Here is a 22,827-nt window from a genome sequence, read left to right on the forward strand (position 1 = left end):
CTTTGCCACTTACTTGCTGTATGACCTTGAGCAAGTTGTCTAACTTCTCTGTGCCTCAGTTTGATTTTCTAATCTGTAAAATGAACTTAATATTGACCAGTTTACAGAACCATCATGTATATTAAATTAGTACCTAATTGAAATGTGTAAGCACATATCACTATATACGGGTTCATTAAATAAACTTTGTCATTTAATCCACATAACAATCTAAAAAAGCTTTATATTATTGTTATCCCCATTATATTGTTAAAGCAACTGAAACTAAGCCCAAGGTGATATAAATTGTAAGCGAGAGAGCAGGGGCCTTACACCTAACTCCAAATTTAGAGAGGCTCAGTGTGGAGGGAGGATTGTGGGGGGAGATATTTGGAAATATCTGAAGACATTTTTGGTTGTCACAATTGAGGGAGTGTTATTGGCACCCAGTGGATAGAAGTAAACAATGCTTCTGAGCATCTTACAGTGCACAAGACAGCCCTCTAAAATAAAGAATTATCTGGCTCAAAATGTTGATAATGTTTCCAGATAAAACACTAGACAATTTAAATAACATAGTATTTTTACTATAAGTAAGTCCCAAATATTTAGATAAATATGCCCCATGACGTACTTGGGACATTATTTAACTGGGAGTCTTGTCTTTTAATTTGTTAAGTATTAGCTGGAAAGTATCTTAGTAACTCTTCACAAAAACTCCGTGAATTGGTGGTACATGAGATACCTCTATTTGTTGTTATGAAAATGAGACTAAGAAAGGTTAACTTACTTGTTTATGATCATTGAACTAGAAAGTAGAAAAACTAAGGTTGGGATACAGGAATCTTATAAATTCATTTACTAATGACCTTTTACTACACTCTTACTGTCCTTAATTTATTGATTCAGAAATTTGGCATTCAATACATGGGCTGTAATTAAAAAGAAGCAAGTGATTAATAACAGACAGAAAATTACTGAATTTGTGTTACAAGTGGAACCACTGAACCAGTTTGCATCTATAAAGGAAACTATAACAGGTCTTCTTGGTCAACTGGGGTGCTAGGTACCAGGTCTTTCTAAAGATCTTATCTTATAAGTTGCTTTCATAGTTGTTTTGATGTTTCTCTGCTAAATAAAGACTGAGGACAAAGACAAACATTATTTTAAAGTATTTTTACACCCTCTTCTATTAAAGTTGCAAATGGGAGTAAAGGACAGTATGGAATTTATCTCTAATTATAAACAGAACATGTGTATGGGTGGAGGAGATGAGTAGCAGAACTGTTTCATGGGCCCCCATATGATACAACAACCTGTTAAAACTGGCCAGAAAAATCACTTAGGTCAGCCTTCTTTTAGGTAAAAAAGAGCCTGTAGAAGATAAGAGGCTTCAGTTTGGGTGATGATGAGAGCACAGAGGGGCTGTGTAGGTGCTGCTTGGAGTCTGCTTTCTATCTGTGATGCCTGACTAACCGGCCAACCAGAGCTGTGAGGAGGTGCCCATGAGTTTGGGAGCTTGCAATAAATCTGATTGATTTAATCTTCAGCTTAGCAATCTCCCAGGTCAATGTTTAATTCTACTACGTCATTCTTCCCCACCTCCCCAGGTTTATTGAGATATAATTGATGTATAATAAATATTGTGTAAAGGTGTACAACGTGGTGATTTGATATATATTGCAAAATGATTACCCCAGTACATTTAGTTAACACATCCATCAGCTCACATAGGTTTATTTGTTGCTGTTGTTGTTGAAAACATTTTAAGGCCTACTCTCAGAATTCTCAAGTACATGATACAGTATTTTAAACATAGTCACCATGCTATACATTAAATCCCCAGGACTTATTATTATAACAGGAAGTTTTTACTATTTGATCAACATCTCCTCATTTCCCCCACCCCTAGCCCCTGGCAACCAAAATCTACTCTTTGTTTCTATGAGTTCAGCTTTCTTAGATTCCACATGTAAGTGAGACAATTTTATATATATATTACATTTTACTTATCCATTTAATTGTAGATAGACACTTAGGTTGTTTCCATGTCAGCCTGTTGTGAATAATATTGTAATAAACATGGGGATGAAGACATCTTTTCAGGATAGTGATTTCATTTCCTTCAGATGTATACCCAGAAATGGGATTGATAAATCACACAGTAGTTTGATTTTTAAATTTTTGAGGAACCTCCATACCATTTTCCATAGTGGCTGTGCTAATTTATATTCCCACCAACAGTGCATGAGGGTTCCCTTTCTCCACATGTTGGCCAACACTTGTTATCTCTTGTTATATTTATAACAGGCATTGCAGCAGGTGTGAGATGATATCTCATTGAGGTTTTGACTTTTATTCTCCTGATGATTAGTGTTTTTAAGCACCTTTTCATGTACATGTTGTCCATTTGTTTGTCTTCTTTAGAAAAACTATCTATTTAGGTCCTCTAGCCATTGCTTAATCAGACAATTTGTTTTTGCTATTGAGCTGTATGAGTTCCTCATATATTTTGTATATTAACCCCTTTAATTCATATGGAACCATAAGAGACTCCAAGTAGCAAAAGCAACCTTGAGAAAAACCAAACTGTAGGGATCACATGTTCTGATTTCAAACTATATTACAAATCTATAGCAAACCAAACTGTATGGCACTTGCATAAAAACAGACATAGACCAATGTAACAGAATCAAGAGCCCAGAAATAAACCCATACATATACAGTCAACTAATATTTGACAAGGTGGTCAAGAATACTCAATAAGATTAGCATAGTCTCATCAATAAATTGTGTTGGAAAAACTGTATATTCATGTACAAAAGAATGAAATTGGTTTCCTATCTTATACCACTCACAAAAATTAACTCACAATGGATAGACTTAAATGTAAGACCTAAAACTCCTATGAGAATACATAGGGAGAAATGTTCTTGACATGGGTATTGCAAATGACTTTTTGAATATGACACCAAAAGCACAAACAACAAAGGCAAAATAATAGCATAGGACTACATCAAACTGAAAAGCTTCTTCACGGCAAAGGAAAGAATCACAAAAATGGAAAGGCAGCCTATGGAATGCTACCTCCTTCTTTCATAAGAAGAAATCCTGAGAGACGAAAACAGAGTCTCATTTAAAAATGCTATATATATATATATATATATATAGCCACCCACATGTGCAATGCAATAGCTATGTGTCAAGATGTGAATGTGCCCTGCCTGGACAGGAAGAACCTGATTGCTCTGAGGATATTTTTTTCTTTGTTTTTTTTCTGACTCATAAGAAGAGAGCCACATGGGACTTCCCTGGCAGTCCAGTGGTTAAGACTCTGCTCTTCCACTTCAGGGGGCACAGGTTCCATCCCTTGTCAGGGAACTAAGATCTTACATGGCTCATGGCATGGCCAAAAAAAAAACAAAAAAAACAAAAAAAAAACCAGAAAAGAGAGCCACAAAGGCTGGTAACATTTGCTTTTATTTTGTTTCATCAAGTTGTGTCTTTAGGAGAGATATTTGGGGTATGATATTGACTAATTTTTTTTTTTTTTACTGGACTCTATTGTTTGTGTGAGCGATATTTAGCTAGAGGAGAAAGGAAGGAGTCTTCTTCCTTGACCTATATTCTTCAGGTTATGAGAAGTCAGGTACTCAGCTGGACTTTCCTGGCATTTCAGAGGGAAAATGCCAGAAAGTCTCGTGACCTCATTTTCTGAGGTTCTTTAGTGGGTCTTCCTGAATGCTCAAATGTTCATATATGACTGAATTTCAGAATTTGCGTAACAGGATTACCATGGGCTGTTGTCCCTAAATAAAATAAATAAAAATGACATGAATGTGACCATTAGTGATTCTGATTTTCCTATCCATATACATCAAAGAAGTAGCACAGGTGAAGCTCCTTCTGCCCTGTATGGTAACTCACCAAAGCAGAACAAGAAGAACGGTTTGGATAAGTACAGAATTGTTTTGACTTAGCTGGGTTAGAATTAAGGGCATGGGCATCCATGGGCTTAGAAAGAATGAAAGGGATCTTGGATATGGTAAATAAGCCACTCCCTGGGACTCCTAGCCATTAAAGAAGGAATATAGAAGAAAGAGAATCTCAGTTATTGAGGTCACAGAGTGTTATTTATTAAGATGGCTATAAGTCTCAACATTTCTGTGCTTCCAACAGATAATAGACTAACAGAGAAAATAAAAATATTTGTTGACTCAGTATATGAGAACACAATAACTCAGATGACGTACTAACTAAAAAGGTGCTGAACCAAGATGAGACCAAAATAGGGAAAAAGGGTAATGTTACAACTATAGCTGAGACTCATGACTTGAGTGACTTTGTGATTCTCAAAGTGTCCTATGCTAGACAAATATTTATTGCCAAATCTGCAAGAAAGATTCTACCCTTGTTTACAAGTTGGGATTTTCTTCAGGTAAGATTCCTTAATTCTGTTCAAGGGATGTCTCAACTTACCCTTGTATCTCTGTACCTAAAGCTGCTTTCTTATTCACTTGCCAGTTAATAAGTGACTCATGAGCTCTTACCTTCATATTTACTCACCCTCAGGCACCCATTCATGTGCCACAGACCATGCTGGCCTGCTCTCTCTGTTCTCCTTTGCTTTGTCCTTGAAAAACCTTCCAGGCCTCTGCTTCATGTTTAGACCATATCTTACTCTCTGTTTGAAGGGGATATTAGAGAATAATAATTCAGTCCTACAGAAATCATTTGGAAGACTTTATTCTAATCTCTCTAAGTAAATAAAAGACAAAGAACTTTACTTTGTTCATTGACAGTAGGCCCTTGTTGTCCATGAAGGCTCTTGAAAGTAGAAGAACTTTCCCCCTCCCCTCCTCTCTACCTAGTTGATTTAGATATGCTTTTAAGCCATTTCTTTAGCAACATTCCCTCCCCTTACCAAAATATACAACTCATGTTTTTCAAAAACAATAGGACAAACATGCCACTCCTTCTGCATAAACAAATTGTTATTCTTTTCCCTACATTCTTTTTTTTTTACAATTAGAAATCTTAGAAATATTTTTCATAGCCTTCACTGTGAGATACCCAAATGCTTTTCCTTCATGAAAGATACTAAATATTAATGTCAATAGTCAGCTTAACAGGTACAAAATAAGGAACTCAATAGAATGTCTTTCCATAACTTCAAACACATGGACTTCCCACTTTCCTGAGGCCAAAGCTCACAACTCTTAACCTGGTTCAGGTTCATTTTTCTCAAAAAAACTTTTAGTAACTACTAACAAACAGTATTTTTCATCTTGAGCATATGTAACTTAAAAATAAGACATATGGATTTTAGACTGGCGTAGGGAGGGAGTGGTCATTAGAAGTTAAAAAGAAGCATTTCAGATGTTGAAAAGAGTTATACAGAAATACAAAATACGATAAGGGAATACGTTAGGATGGAAAATGACTGAAAGTCTACCTGGATTAGTAGTCAGTTAGGTCATACAAGTGATATAAGTAATAAAACCCAGTCTTACAAAGATCTAGGGAAATGAAACCATAAATATAGAGGACAATAAGTACAAAGGTCTCAAGGCAGTAACAGGCATGGGGTGTTTGACAAACACACAGAAAAATTATATATGTTGCTAGACAAGAATGAAATAAACTCAAATTTTAGCCAGGGACTTGATCATATAGATCTTTAAATAGCATGTTAGAGTCAAAAGGATATTATTTTAAGTAGGATGAGAAGCCACTGGAGTGTTTCATTCAGTGTCAATATAATTGCTCAGAAGGCAATTATATTTAATTGTGAAGACAGAGAAATCTCTGACACCTTGTTTCTCCTTAGAGAAGGGACTGTGAGATTGTCTGATGGATGTCTATGATTATGATCTAAGTTTTACTCGAGGATATTTACACTGGTATTTTTGTAGGATCTTTGTTCTGAAAGACATTGAACTGAAGACAGAAGGCTTTTCTGGTCACTATTGGGACAGTGGAAAATAGTAGGATAAGAATAGATATAGAGAGGTTAAGTTTTCAGGCTGTTTCAATTATCTGTATGGGAGACTATGGGTTATGGGAATAGGAGGGTAGCAGTGAGAAGGTAAGAACTGATAAATAGGATGCATTTTGGTGGTAGAGTTAACAGGATATGCTAATAAAATGGATACTGGAGGAGGATGGAATTGGTAGAGGATGAGGGAACTAGTGGAGTCAAAGATCTCTAGGTTTTCAACTTGGACAAATGAGTGGAGAGTAGTGTTATTTATTAAGAAGCAGAAACATGAGAGAAAATCAGCTAGTATTATTGAAGATATCAAAAGTTTTTATGCATTAAATTTAAGATGCCTTTTATGTATCCAAGAGCAGATGTTAAAAAGATGGTGGATTACATAAATCTAGACATTAGAAGAATTGGAAACATACAGTTGGGAGCTCTCAGTTTAACATCATGGGAATGGATGAAATCACAATGAGATAAAAAGTAAAAAGGGAGCCTATGATAAAGCACTAGGACAGTTTCACAATCCCTGGAATCAAAGACAGTACTGAACTCTAGATTAAACAACTCACCTCAATCTGCAGGAGCAATGTCAGGTAGGGAACATTGCTTCCTTGTGATTCAATATGAGCTACACATGTGTATATAATATCTAATTATGATTCCATTGTTTTCTGAGTCCACATTATATTTGTATTAGCTAGATAATAATGATGATGTTAACACTAAAATAAAACTTAATATATGCAGGCACTGTTCTAAGCATTTCTCATGTAGCAATATTAACTCACAAAAATCTAATGAGGAAGCTGCTATTTTTGTCCTCCCTTTTCAACTGAGGAAACTGAAGAACAGAGACATTAAGAAATCTAAGTTGACTTGGCTAATAGATGGTAGAAAGAATATTCAAGCCTGCTTCCAAAGTTCATCCTTATGACTATTAAGCTATAGTGATTCTTGAACAAGCAGGGTTTTCTATCAAATGATGCTAAAATGATAAAATAGATGTCTATGGGAATCCTGTTATTTGTGACTCAGCATCAAATACACCTTAATCTCATTGTTTTATTACTCTATTCTAGGATTATAGTAAGTGAAGCCAAAAGACCTGTTCTGTCCAGTTCTCTTTCCTTCTTTGGAAGCTCATTTGGAGCTTTTGGGTGCAATGTCCCCCAAAAGTAAGCTAAAGACTAGTCAGGGAAGAAATGATTATCAATATTCTCCAGCTGGAACCTGGCTTCCTGATCATCATGAACACACTTGCTCCAGGAGACTGACCTTTGTTCTGAGCTCTGGATCTTCAGCAAGGACATTTCCTCTACCCAATCCTGTCACCAATACCACGGTAGGACTCATGTTGTCCTGTCACTCACCTATTCCACTATTGAGCAAGGAAAGGAAAACAACAGCTACAACAACAAAACAAACAAAACATTTCCTCCATTGTTCAATTGAAGCAAGAACCCAGATCTGTTTTTTAATCTGGGAGAAGAGAGGGAGAAGCCTATGCAAAACAAAAGTCACTTCCCCTATTATTCTCAGGGACAAGCCAGACAATCCTTATGAATCAGAGACTAGACTTAAAGGAGATTCTTAGTGAATTCCAAGAATTGAGGTAGATCAATAGATTATTATTATCAGACACATTTCCTTCTAGTCTTCACCAAAGAGTCACATGCATGCTTTTCTGAATCTTGTGTGTAGATCTCAAAATCAGATAACTTTCCTGACAAAGGAGCTGTCTCTTGCCTGACAATTCATCTCTGTTAACAAGATGTTGGACAAAACTATAACTCTTAAAAGCTAAGATATTTTCTTACAAAGTTTTCTTCTTTCTTTCAAGAGAATAAGTCCCCTTCTCTGTGATGATTTCTAGGGTATTGGGACCAAGGAGAGAGCCAATATACTAGATATCACAACTCTATGCCACGTCTTTTAAAACTTTTGCAGAAATTCTTGCTAGAATAACAGAGTCAGAATGCAGAAAACTCATAGGAAAACTTAAGCTTTTGTCCTCATGAAAAATTCCTGGAACTACACAAAAAAGAGGCTGGAAGGATAAGATGATCAATGAATGAAATGGAGGGTAAAATGAAGTGGAAGTTTCCCTAGATACGAAATATGCAGAGGTTCTGAAAGTTGTATTTTCTAATTCTGTCTTAAGGCACTATAGGAGTTAAAAAACAATTACAGGTAGGTATTTTCATGCATATGTGTGGAATCTAGGAAAATGGTACAGATGAACCTATTTGTAAGGCAGGAATAGAGACGTAGACATAGAGAATGGACATGTGGACATAGAGGGGGAGGGTGGGATGAATTGGGGTATTAGGTTTGACATAAATATACTACCATGTGTAAAATAGATAGCTAGTGGGAACTTGCTGTATAGCACAGGGAGCTCAGCTCGGTGCTCTGTGATGACCTAGATGGGTGGGATGGGGGGGAGAGGGAGGTCCAAGAGGGAGGGGATATAGGTATACATATAGCTGGCTTACTTCATTGTACAGTAGAAACTAACACAACATTGTAAAGCAATTTTACTCCCCAAACATATTATTTATGCAATAATGAAATAATAATGATGCAATACATTATATGTAGATGCTAAAATATGTATATTTTAATATATAGATATTAAAAATAATGTCCCTATAAGGGACATGAAAGTTAGTGTAGACTGATATAGGTGGAGAATATCTTCAATGTTCAAAAAATTTGAGATGAATATTGAATATTAGATAAGCTTTGACTAAATGGAAGAGAGGAGGGAAACAAGGAGAGAAAATATTCTAGCAAACTGTACAAAATCATTGAGTAAAAAACTCATGTCTGTTCTTGCTTACCACTCTGACATTTTGCTCTTTTTGTCGTACCCTGAGTTAGAATCTTTTCCCCATTGCCTCTGTTTCATTTCAGAAACTCCTTCTACTATCCATTAGTAGGGAAGAATGAAGAAATAGTTCTGGGAAAAGCTAACAGACAATCAAGTAGCTGTCATATCTTTTAGAGTGTAACTCTAACTATGATGTGGATATGTGAGAAGAAATGCAATGCATCTAACTTGCCTTTATTCTTCAGACTTATCCAATATGAAAGAAGGAGGACTAGTCCTCATTATCTGTAACCCAGAGTTTATCCACCTCTCTAGGCACAATGGGTCCAATCGTGACATCACTTAGGTGAAAGGGCTGCTTGAGGATGTAGGCTACAGTGTGCGTGTGGAAAAGAATCTCACAGCAAGGGTAAGAGTCCTTTCCCTGTGCAGTACATATAAACCTACATGCCCATATAGCTCTAATGACTAAATAGTTTTGTAATTTGAGGTCATTCATTTACTTTCCTGGAGCTTGCTTTCTTAAACTTTAAAAAGTTAAACCTGGTGTCTATAATTGTCTATACCTCCTTTGAGCAGTGTATATACATACATATACAAATATATCACACATACATATTTATGTGCCCATGTGTGTATGTATTTCAGCCATAATATTGTCATTATTATTGTAGCTATTTGATTATTATTAAACCAAAAACTGCTCACTTTTCTTAGGAATTATACACACACACACACATTTTGTTCCAGACTGTGGTGATGTGGTAACAGCTGAGGAAGGGGTTCATCCAGAAAGCACTGCAGTCATAGAGGACACAGCCACTGACAGAATTGTGCTAACACTGGGGCATGTAAGTATGTGGAAGTGTAGAATATCTTAACTTCTGTCTTCTACTACTCTCCAGTTTCCTTCATTCCTCAGGTAGTGAATCCTACTGGCCAATCACAATTCAAATTTGTTGACAATAGTAGTCCAATGGGTATGATCCATAGTCACAAAACAGGGAAGATAAGAGCAGAGAATGGATCTTGGGACAGCAAGTAAAAAATAACCAGCCCAAGTGAGTGACATCAGGGAAGTAGTGAAGTAGGAAGCGGCCAGAATCCATCTCTCCTCCTGTCAGAAACATTCTGAAGTTACTATTTTGGAACTCTGGAGTTTATTTGAAAACTTGCAGCTTCCAGGGAACACCTCGCTGGTAAATTTCAGCTAATTTCAGTCCATTTCAACTCTAAGTGCAGTATTGGTTAACCCCTCTCCCAAGTCCCATGGTATGCATTTATGGTGCCACTTCTTGGATCCAGAATGGGCAGTAATAGCCTTGTCCTCCACATATCAGGGTTTTGTGTTCTGACTGTGCATTCCTGCTTTGGATTGCTGAGCAGTGGGTGCAGAAGCTGGATACCATATATTCAATACACATGTATTGAAATGGCTTCTAGGAGACTTAAAGGAGTCAGTTATTATTTTTTGGACACTTATTATTTTTGGACACTCAAAAACAACTGAAAATACGAGGGAAAGTTAGTGTAGACTGAAATAGGTGGAGAATATCTTCAGTGTTCAAAAATAAAAGCCACCACTTGTACCCAGGATCAAAAATACTGGATAAGACCTTAAGATATCAGACTGAGCTCTGGTACAGAGATACACTGAAACAAAAACAGTAATAATGAATAATTAATAATAAATAATAGTAACAATAATAACAACAATATCAATAACAACAGCAGAAAACCCTGGGGTAAGAGAATAATATGATTTCCAGTGTCATTGTTTTATAAAATTCAAATACCCAGTTTTTAACAAAATATCACAAGGCACATGAAGAAACAATGAAGCACAAATTATTCAAAAAGAACAAAAATAAAAATGGAAAAAAAATATCCCTGAGGAAGCCCAGACTTACTAGATAAAGTCTTTAAACAACTGTTTTAAAAATGCACAAAAAAGCTAAAGGAAGATATGGGCAAAGACAAGAATAACATATATGTACAAAATGAGGATATCAATAAAAAGATAGAAATTACAAAAAGGAATCAAAAAGAAATTTTGGAACTGAAAAGTGTGATAACTGAATAGAATAAAAAGACAAGGAGAAAATCAATGAAAATCTTGGCTCTTTGAAAAGATCAACAAAATTGACAAAACTTTAAACTGACAGAAAAAAGAAAGAATGAATATTCAAATAAAAAAATCAGAAATTGGGGCTTCCCTGGTGGCGCAGTGGTTGAGAGTCTGCCTGCCGATGCAGGGGACGCAGGTTCGTGCCCCAGTCCGGGAGGATCCCACATGCCGTGGAGCGGCTAGGCCCGTGAGCCATGGCTGCTGAGCCTGCACGTCTGGAGCCTGTTCTCCACAGTGGGAGAGGCCACAACAATGAGAGGCCCGCGTACCACACACACACACACACACACAAAAATCAGAAATGAAAGTGGGGATATTAATTCTGTCCTTACAGAGATAAAAGAAGTATTATAAAAGAGTATATGAACAATTGTATACCAACAAACGGGATAATTTAGATGAAATGGAAAAATTCTTAGAAACATACAACCTAATAAAACCTAATCATGAAGATAAAGAAATTCAGAATAAACCTATACTAGTAAGGAGATTGAATTAATAATAAAAACCTCACAGCAAAGAAAAGTCTCAGACCAGATGTCTTCACTGGTGAATTTCACCAAACATTTAAAGGAGAATTAACACCAATACTTCTCAAAAAAATTAAAGAGGAAAGAATACTTCCTAACATATTTTATGAGACCAGAATTATTCTAATACTAAAGCCAAATAAAGTCATCATAAGAAAATTATAGAATAATATCCCTTGTGAGTATAGATGTAAAAATCCTAACAAAACATTATTAAATAGAGTCCAACAGCATATTAAGAGGATATTCATCTTGACCAGTGGTGATTTGTCCTGGGGAAGTAAGGGTGTTTCAACATATAAATAATAAATCAGTAAAATGCACCATATTAAAGGAATGAATGGGGAAAACATGGTAATCTCAGTTGATACAGAAAATGATATACGACAAAATCCAACATCCTTCCATGATAAAAACTCTTCATAAAACTAGAAATAAAGGGGAAATTTCTCAGCATGATAAAGTATGTTTATAGAAAACCCACAGCTAACATCATACTCAATGATGAAATAGTGGAAGCTTTCGCACGGAGCTCAGGAACAATAGAAGGGTACAGCTTTCACTGCTGTTATTTAACATTGTAATGGAAGTTCTAGCTTGAGCTATCAAACAGAAAAATAAATAAAAGACTCCCAAACTGAAAATGAAGAGGTAAAATTATCTTCATTCACAGACGACATCTCCTAAATACAGGAAATGTTAAATAATTCACAATCTACTAGAACTAATAAATTCAGCAAAGTTGCAGTGTACAAGATCAACACACACAAAATTTAGTTTTGTTTCTGTCCACCAGCAATGAACATACGAAAAGAAAATCAAGAAAGCAATTTCTTATAAAATAGCACTAAAAATAATTAGATACATAGGAATAAATCTACCAAGGAGATGAAGACTTGTATACTTAAAACTACACAAAAATGCTAAAAGAAATTAAAAACTACACAAAAATGCTAAAAGAAATTAAGGAAGGTCTATGTAAGTGGAAACACAGCCCATCTTCATGACTTAATATTGTTAAGATATGAATACTACCCAAAGTGATCTACAGATGCAATACAATTCCTCTCAGAATTCCAATAGCCTTTTTTTTTCTTAGAAATAGAAAAGCCAATCCTCAAATTCATATGGAATTGCAAGGGGCCCCAAATAGCCAAAGCAATTCTTGAAACAAAAGAATAAAGTTGGAGGACTCATACTTCCCAACTTTAAAATGTACTATAATGTTATAGTAATTGAAACAATATGGTACTGACATAAGGATACAGATATAGATCAATGGAACAGAATAGAAAAACCATAAATAAACCTCATATATATGGTTAATTAATTTTCTAGAAGAGTGCCAAGACTATTCAAAGTGGAAAGGACAGTCTTTCAACAAATGGTACTGGGAAAACTGGATAAACCACATGCAAAAGAATAAAGCTGGACCCTTACCTTATACCATATATAAAACTAACTCAAAAATGAATCAAAGTAAATTTAACAGCTAAAACTGTAAAACTCTCAAAACATTGGAGAAAATCTTCATCACATTGGATTTGGAAACAACTTCACGTCAGCAGAACAGACAATAAAAAAAAATGTATAGATAAACTAGACTTCATCAAAATTAAGAAGTTTTATTCCACTTCTGGGTATATATATTCAAAAGAATTGAAATCAGGAATTTTAATATAAATTTGTACACCAATATTCACAGCAGCATTATTCACAATAGCTAAAGGTAGAAATAATCCAAGCATTCATCAACAAATGAATGGATAAACAACATATGGTATAAATATAAATGGAATATTATTCAGCCATAAAAATAAATGAAATTTTGATATATGTTACAAGATGAATGGGCCTTAAAAACATTATGTTTACTAAAATAAATTAGACACTGAAGGACAACTATTATTTCATTCCACTTATATGCTGTACTTAGAATATGCAAATTCATAGGGAAAGAAAGTAGAACAGAGGTTACCAGAGTTTGGGAGAAGGGGATAAGTGAGAGTTATTGTTTAATGGGTAGAGAGATTTTCTTGGAGATGATAAAAAAGTGTTAGTATAGATAATGGTGATGTCATATAACATTGTGACTGTATTTAATGCCACAGAATTTTACACTTATGAATGGTTAAAATGAAAATGTTATATCATGTAAATTTGCCAACATTAATATAATAATATGATTCAAACAGCAGCAACAACAAAATAGCAATAGCAACGGCCACTTCTGAGCTCCTTCTATACATCAGACACTGCAAAGTGCCAGGCACTTTACATTTATTCTTTCCCTTGCTCAAAGCATCACTGTTAGAAAGGGTGGACATTATTATCTGATGTTTAAAGGATCTCTTTTAGACCATGTAGTTAGTCCTAAAGACATTTGCTACCCACTCAGAACTTAGGTCCTCAGACAGCACATTTTTGGTGTTCATGTCTCATGGCAGCCTGGATAGAATCTGTGGGACTATGCATAGAGATGAAAAGCCAGATGTGCTATCTTATGATACCATATCCCAAATTTTCAACAACCAAGACTGCTCTTATCTTAAGGATAAATCCAAGGTCATCATCATCTAGACCTGCAGAGGTGATGAATTCTGATGGGATCCAGAGGTCAGGGATGTGTGTATCATGTAAGGTTTTACTGTGTGTTTTATATCTAGTGAAAAATGACCTTGTGCCTCACTTTAGTGCCATTATACTAAATAGATATCTTTGGAAAGAATACTTAGGGGTGACAAATAGAAACTGGTATACACCTTAAATATAAATGCCATCCACTCTCAGTGAACTACAGCAAATGATGATATTAATGTTGACTCTAAATTATCTTTACATAGAATTATTAAAATTGTGCCATAAAATGGCTTTAATTTCAACATTTGCTAATCAAATTTGATGATTTCTTAACTGAGAAGTGTTTCACATGATAGTGAGGGAACAAAATTTAATACAATGCTAAGTAAATAGAAAAAGCCACACCTCAAGTTCTACATATTATATGATTACATTTATATGGCATTAAGAAAAAGGCAAAAGTATAGGGACAAAAATCAAGTGAATGATTGTCAGAGGCTGAAGATGGAAGGGTTATGCTGTATCTTGATTGTAATGGTAGTTACATGATTTATATATTTATAAAAACTAAGTAACTGTACACTTGAAAAGGGAGAATTTTACTGTATGTAAATTACACCTCAATAAATCAAAACCAAATTTTTTTTCACACATACACACTGTATTTTATTTTTACAAGAGATAAACTGACACCAAGCATTGTAAATGGATGACCACAAAAAAAGCAACAATGATTGCAATTACCAAACACGAAACACACTCATACTATGCCATAATATTGACATTCAGTCCAGTAATCCTCCACTGTGACAGCTCCTTTACTTTGCAGCGATAATTGATTTGTATATTTTTTGCCTCTGAGTCTCTGTGGGATTTTTTTTTAAAATTCAAACAGAAAGTCACAAAAATTATAATCATCCTCATCAGTTCACACAGTCCCATGTAATTAATTTTTTTAATCTTGATCTTTTGTTAGCACTTTTATGAATTCTTCAGTTTTCCATTAGAGTTCTGAAAATGCTTATTCATTCAGTTCAGCAGTATAGTCAGTTACCAGAAACCTGTACTTGTCAGAGTCTTTTTCATGAATTCCTTGAAGATGAAACACTTTTATAGGAACATTTTTGCAAAAGCATCAGAGTACACCCAGAACTGTCTGTAAATGACAAAAGACTTAAAAATGACCACGGTTAAAGATTTGGTGAAGATTCATAATAATGAAATTGACAAGGAAATTTAGTTATTTCTGAGATATACATTTTAAAGTAATAACTAGAATTATGACTTATAACATTATACCAGAACATATAAGATTTTTAGAGATTTCATGTAATGTCTGAAACATTTATGTTAACATATTTCCATACAAATAACCCAAAGAAAGTCTAGTATTAGTTGTTTTTGTTTGTTTGTTTGTTTTTTTATACTGCAGGTTCTTATAAGTCATTAATTTTATACACATCAGTGTATACATGTCAATCACAATCGCCCAATTCAGCACACCAGCATCCCCACCCCACCGTGGTTTTCCCCACATACGTTTGTTCTCTACATCTGTGTCTCAACTTCTGCCCTGTAAACCAGTTCATCTGTACCATTTTTCTAGGTTCCACATACATGCGTTAATATATGATACTTGTTTTTCTCTTTCTGACTTACTTCACTCTGTATGACAGTCTCTAGATCCAACCACGTCTCAACAAATGATTCTATTTTGTTCCTTTTTATGGCTGGGTAATATTCCATTGTATATATGTATCACAACTTCTTTATCCATTCGTCTGTTGATGGGTATTTAGGTTGCTTCCATGACCTGGCTATTGTAAATAGTGCTGCAATGAACATTGAGGTGTATGTGTCTTTTTGAATTATGGTTTTCTCTGGGTATATGCCCAGTAGTGGGATTGCTGGATCATATGGTAATTCTATTTTTAGTTTTTTAAGGAACCTCCATAGTGGCTGTATCAATTTACATTCCCACCAACAGTGCAAGAGGGTTCACTTTTCTCCACACCCTCTCCAGCACTTAAAACAAATTATTATGGTATTGCATTCTCTCATAAATATTTTACTTCAGACTTTAATATGATTATTTCACTTGGGGAATAGCTTAGAAAAGAGGAGCAGCAATAGGAAAGAAAAGGGAATGAAAAGATTGTTTTAGTATCTTATGTCTATTGTTGAATAGAGCAGATATTACCTTCCTTGACTTTGCACTGTTGTTATTGTACTATCACTAAACCAAAAACTGCTCACTTTACTTAGGAATAGTCAATAGTATTTTTTACACCATTACTGCCCCGATCCATAGGTACCTCCAGGTCCAGAAGGTAGTTGCTATTCATCTACATCTTGTTAGATGTCAGTAGAGATACAGTTGTGTTAAGCCTATATACTGTGTGTTTGTGCACATGCATGCAATTAATTGGAACACCTTCATAAAAGGGTGTCCTATTTATCAATATTTGCTTGTCAAATAATTGCTAAAATGGGTTCGTCAGTGAATAACAGGGTGGTGTCCCCTCAGCAAACAGTGGAGAGCTGTGGATTAGTGATTCCCAGCAGCCTTAGCAGACAGCTCCATAGAGTCTCCAGAAAACTGAAGGATGATGGTGACCACAAGCCTCATGTGGAGAAGGTTTTTATTGCTTTCTGCTCCTTAACCCCATGTATGTATCTTTTATTTGTAGTCAAGGATTTATGGAGATAAGGTCTGCTTGCCTACATGACTTGGCTCATTATCCCAGGAAAGAACATAGGCTAAAAGTCGTTGGAAGGCATCTTTAAAGGAACAGAGAGCCCATCTAAGTTCCTGAAGCCTTTTTTATAGCTTCTTAATGGTCATCCAGTCTCTTTCTGCCTCTACATCTACACATATGTCAGCCTTATTTATGCTCTAAGTGATCAGTCACTAGACATACAACAGTATTGGTTCAGTGAATCTAATTTGCACAATAATATTGTTTTTACTGCTGAGGAGATTTTTAAAAGAGAAAAATGAGGTGACCTCCTTTTCAGAAAGTGTATTTTCTAGTTTGGAAAATAAGAAATACAGTTATAAAATATTGTTAAAAGATCATCATAATTAGTAGCACCTGGTAAAGTGAAATTGCAAACTAGGGATAAAAAAGAGTTTAGAGTTTTAGAGGGTCCAAAGCCCATCATATTTAAGGTGATATAATTTGAAAAAGAAGATAGTATAATAGAGAGAAGAGAATTTCCAGGTCTGGACAAAAACAGGCAGAATTTCTAAAATGCTCAAGTAAAAGCTTATTCTTAATATATATTATTTTATTTATCTAATTATTTTATACCTATACATTTATATGTATTCATGTATTAGATAGATAGATAGATAGATATAGGTATATTCTTATGTAATATTTAGTACATTTCTGTCAGATAAACTCTGTTGTTTCATTCTTATATAAGGAAGTTTTAAGTTCACAAAAATCATATAAATTGCCTGAATAAACAGTGGTAGTATTTTGCTAGATTTGAATTCAAGTCAGTTTAACTCTGAAGTTAAGACCATTTTAGCTAAACCAACAAAAACAATAGAGAGACTATATTATTTAGAACCTTGGATAATTCCAAAGTCAGAAACATGTAGACTTTTATGTCCAGGAATGAGCTACTAAAAAAACAGAATATAGCAGATTTAGAAAAGCAGTCTCTGTGACTGTTCTAGGAATTGGAAAAACCACTGTTAATTAAGAGAGACCACCCTCAGGGTTACCTGCTGGCTGGCCTGTTATCTAAAGAGGGCATCAATGGTGCTGTATTGAATCATCTTCTGAGCCAAATAGACATAGGTACAATAACTGCTCTATCAATTTGTAGCTGTTCTGAATTGAGAAAATTTTCAAGATTAGGTGAGAGAATATTTATTAGAAAATATGATCTATAGTATCAATTTAAACCTATCAGTTTTACATTTTAAACCATATAACTTTATTCCCTCATCTATGCTATAATCCTTGCATGATGTCTTCTGTGGTTCAAAGTACACTATGTTACTTTACATATAAAGCCAGCCCAGAAATCTGTCTTTATTTTTCCTACTTGCTTAAGTCTGTCTAGAGATATTCACAATCTATGACATTATTTAAGGGATAAATGTTGTAACACAGGATTTATAATTTCCTTTATGCACAGATAATATCTCCTGGAGAAGTGCAAGTGGTTCTTTTCATATCACAACTCAAATTATGTTCAGAAATATTCTTGGTGTTATCTGACAGAAATATTTGTGATGGTAAGTACCATATTATCTGACATGCTGTGTATTTATTCATACAATCCAAAACAAACGTGTATAACAACTCATCCTCATATTTTATACCAATGACAGAGTATTATTCTCACTGTGACACACCTTGCTTTTTTAATTATTCTAAATTACTAAGCTCTGGTAGATGAAGAAAGTTGATACATGTTGAACTTCTCTATTCAAAATATTAAAAATCTTATAAGAAAGAGATAAAGAATATTGTAGAGAAAAATATAATTTATTAAGATAACATGTGGTATGAAACAGTATTTACTTAAATATTTGATTATGGGACACCTTTTGTATAAAAATTTATTTTTGATATATATTTATTTCCTTTATAGATAAGAACTAGAGCTATCTGATGCAGCTAAAGCAGTAAAAAAGACAGATGCGTTCCTGCTAATATTCTAATAGGAGGTACAACTAGTAAATATCGCATTGTTAAAAAAATATGTAATTTCCAACTTCTAGGGAAAAGAATAATGGGGTTCTTTGAGAAAGAATACGGGAAAAGTTCTATGTCAGATGCGGTCATCTGTAAATTGTAAGTTTGGTAGCATGGGGCAATTTTTGTGTGTTTTTGACTGGCATAATATTTATTTACTGGCCAATGGAAGAGAGATGGCAGGGAGTGAGAAATGAGTGAAAAAGAATCTGAGGTAAAGCCTTAAGGGACAAGAATTTGGGATGAGAATCTCAGAAGACTGAGAGAATCAGGTTTCAATGGGGATTGAAGAAAAAATTCTTCAGGGTTAAGGTCTCCAGTGCATAAACCCTGAGGTAAAAATTATTGCTAAAATCTAGGAGTAAGAGACTTCTGCTTCCAGCTAAGATGGCCTAATAGAGACTAGATTTATACTCCTATCTAAAACAAACAAAAAAAATAAACAAAATATAATATGAGCAACAGTTTTCAGTGAAATGAACATCAGGTAATGAAGGATACTGATCTCTGAGAAATGTGAAATAAACAAGGACGAGTCCTACAATTACCTCAACTTACTATCTCGAGGAAGTTTCCAGGTGAAAGCACAGGGAGGCAGGAGCAAGGCAGAAGCTGTTTTAATCCCTTAGGAGACAGAACTGAGAATTCAGGGAGAAAAAAATGTAGCTGGATTTCACAGAATAAACTATCAAAGAGAATAAACTATCATAGAGAACTCTGGAGGTCTTCAGAGGGTCCTCATTGAGTTTTTAGAAATGTACAGCATGTGTGTGAGGAAACTACTCGAGTCAAGACAAAACTATCCTAAGGAATTAGAGGGAACAATACTATGGTGCATAAACAGAGCCAGGAATAGTGCCTATTGCCACCAGCCAGACTAGAAAATCTCATAATTTGCCTGCAGACTATTCATAATTGTATTTTCTAAATTGTAGAGTATAAAAAGCACTGAAATAAATAATTCTGTCCTTCCTAACAGATCTTAAAAGCAATACCCAAAAAGATCAAACTGTTATCAAGTAACTTAATGAATCTGAGAACAAAGCACAAGAATACATACAAAAATATTCAGCAGCTTCCCTGGTGGCGCAGTGGTTGAGAGCCCGCCTGCAGATGCATGGGACATGGGTTCGTGCCCTGGTCCAGGAAGATCACACATGCTGTGGAGCAGCTAGACCCGTGAGCCATGGCCACTGAGCTTGCACATCCAGAGCCTGTGCTCTGCAACGGGAGAGGCCACAACAGTGAGAGGCCCACGTACTACAAATATATATATATATATATATATATATATATATATATATATATATATATTCAGCACTTGAAAATATATAATTCAAAATACGTGACATCTAATTTTAAAATATCAGTATGCAAAGAATCAAGAAAGTAAAACTCACCATTAGCTGAATAATAAGTCACTCAAAACTGATCCATAACTGGCACAAATATTAGGATTAGCAGAAAAGGAAGTAAACAGGTATTGTGACAGTATTCTATATCTTCAAATATTTAAGTAGAGTCATGGAAGATATTCCAAATGTCCATTATAGGTGCTGGAGTAAACAAACTGTATTATATGCATACACTGGCATACTACTAAAATCTACACAGTGAATTTTCTAATTAAAATAAATTTAACACTTAGCCTAGAGTGCAGGGAGCAAAACTGGTGTCCACAAGCAAAAGCAAGTTTGTTTGTAATTGTACAGAGTTTTAAGACAATAGTCATAGAGCTATCAATATTTAATTTAGATATTTCAAGCATGTGTGAATGTACACACACAGACACACACACACACAGAACATTTTAGTAACTCTGGATCCTTATTGTCTTAAGATAATAAGGTAATAATGCCCAAAGTGTTTTATTTTTAAATTGTTTTTAATTTAATTTTTATTTTATATTGGAGTATAGTTGATTTACAATGTTCTGTTAGATTCAGGTGTACAGCAAGGAGATTCAGTTATACATATACATATATCCATTCTTTTTCAGCTTCTTTTTCCATATAGGTTATTACAGAATACTGAGTAGAGTTTCCCATGGACATTAAGTCCTTGCTGATTATCTATTTTATATATAGTAGTATGTATATGTTAATTCCAAACTCCTAATTTATCCCTCCCTCTCACGTTTTCCCTTTGGTAACCATAAGTTTGTTTTCAAAGTCTGTGAGTCAGCTTGTGTTTTGGAAATAAGTTCATTTTATCGTTTTTAATATTCCACATATAAGTGATATCATATGATATTTGTCTTTCTCTGTGTGACTTACTTCACTTAGTATGATAATCTCTAGGTCCATCCATGTTGCTGCAAATGGCATTATTTCATTCTTTTGTATGGATGAGTAATATTCCATTGTATGTATGTACCATCTCTTCTTTACCCATTCCTCTGTTGATGGACATTTAGGTTGCATCCATGCCTTGGCTGTTGTAAATAGTGCTGCAGTGAATTTTGAGGTGCATGTATCTTTTCAAATTATGTTTTTTTCCGGATATATGTCCAGTAGTGGGATTGCTGGATCATATGGTAGTTCTATTTTTAGTGTTTTAAGGAACCCCCATACTGTTCTCCATAGTGGTTGTACCAATTTACATTCTCCAAAAGTATTTTCAGTAAGTAAATTGATAAGCATGAAGGCCTAATATATGCATTTTTTTTACTAGCCCATTTTTCATCAAATATATCAAATATATGTAAAATAAATTGGCCACATTGGGTTTATTTCTGGGATAATTAATTGTACATGTGTTTACAAAAAGCAATGACTTCTTGTGCCTTTCCGGACTCCTCTATTTTTAGTATTAATGAGTCTTCCAACATTCATAACCTGCTTCTCTAATTAATTTCTCCTCCGTAGCACTTACCACATCTAATATTCTGAATATCCTAGTTACGCATATTAGGTTTCATGTTTGTCTTTTCATTTTGAATGTGAGGCCATGGTGGGTAGGGGACCATTGTTTGTTTTGGCTAAACCCTGGCACCTATAGCAGTGTCTGGTATGGAGTAGGTCATCCATATATATTTGCTAAATGAATGAATAAATGTGTTGCACAAAAGATAAAAGGAAAATCTGCAGATAATTAACCTTGGCTATTTTTCTAGTGTAAAATATTTATATTATAAATAATAACACCACTTATTGTTTGTTTATCATGTGTCAGGAAATGTTCTATGCAATTTCCACATTTTCACCTACTTAATGCTCAAAACTGTGTATGTATGTACTATTAATGAAAGCATTTTACAGATAGAGGAAGCAAAGCATAGAAAAGTTCTATACCTTGCCCAAGAGCATATAGTTAAAATGCTAAGTCCAACATTCTGAGTCTGGAGCCTGTGCTTTTATCTCTGCATTGACCCTCAAAACAGAGCCACTTGAAATAGAAGAGTGTTAGATTTGATTCTGGTGAGAAATGTTTCTTTCCTAAAAATAGAAAATGTAGGAAGTTCTTTCAGTAGAACTTTTAGGGAGTTCCCTTCCTAAAAGCTTCACAGGGACACACAGCTCCTAGGACACAGCCCAGAGTCATGAGGTGGGATCATGGATCACAGTGGTTCATCTCCTCCCAGTACTGTAGATTGAATGTCTGTGCCAAATTCACATGTTCAAAACCTAATGCCCAAGGTGATGGTATTAGGAGGTGGGACCTTTGGGTGTTGAATTGATCATGAGGGCAGAACCCTTATAACAGAGATTCCCAGAGAGATACCTTGTTCTTTCTGCCATGTGAAGACAATGGTGAGAGGTTGGCAGTCTGCAACTCATAAAAGGAACTTCACCACAACCCAACAATGCTGGCACCCTGATCTTAGTCTCTGAGCCTCTGGAACTGTGAGGAATACATTTCTCTTGTTTATAAGTCATACAGTCTGTGGTATTTTGTTAGAGCAGCCTGAAAAAATGAAGATACCAAAGAATGAGTTGCTCTTGCAGATCACACTTCATTATTATGTGAGTTTAATTGTATATATACTTTCTCACTCTTTTCTTATTCTGTAAGCCCCTTTCCCTTCTTACCCTGACGTGAGTCAAGTTCTGGTGAAGGATACACTC

The 22,827-nt window shown here is 34.9% G+C and overlaps 1 pseudogene; it reads left to right on the forward strand.

Annotated features, from left to right (window-relative positions):
- The first annotated feature begins 9,057 nt into the window (after positions 1-9,057).
- Positions 9,058-18,280, forward strand: LOC114887523 (annotated as a pseudogene).
- Positions 18,281-22,827: the final 4,547 nt, after the last annotated feature.

Source organism: Monodon monoceros, unplaced genomic scaffold, assembly GCF_005190385.1.
Source record: "Monodon monoceros isolate NGI ecotype Baffin Bay Population unplaced genomic scaffold, NGI_Narwhal_1 Super_Scaffold_7, whole genome shotgun sequence".
In the NCBI taxonomy this organism is placed as follows: Eukaryota; Metazoa; Chordata; class Mammalia; order Artiodactyla; family Monodontidae; genus Monodon; species Monodon monoceros.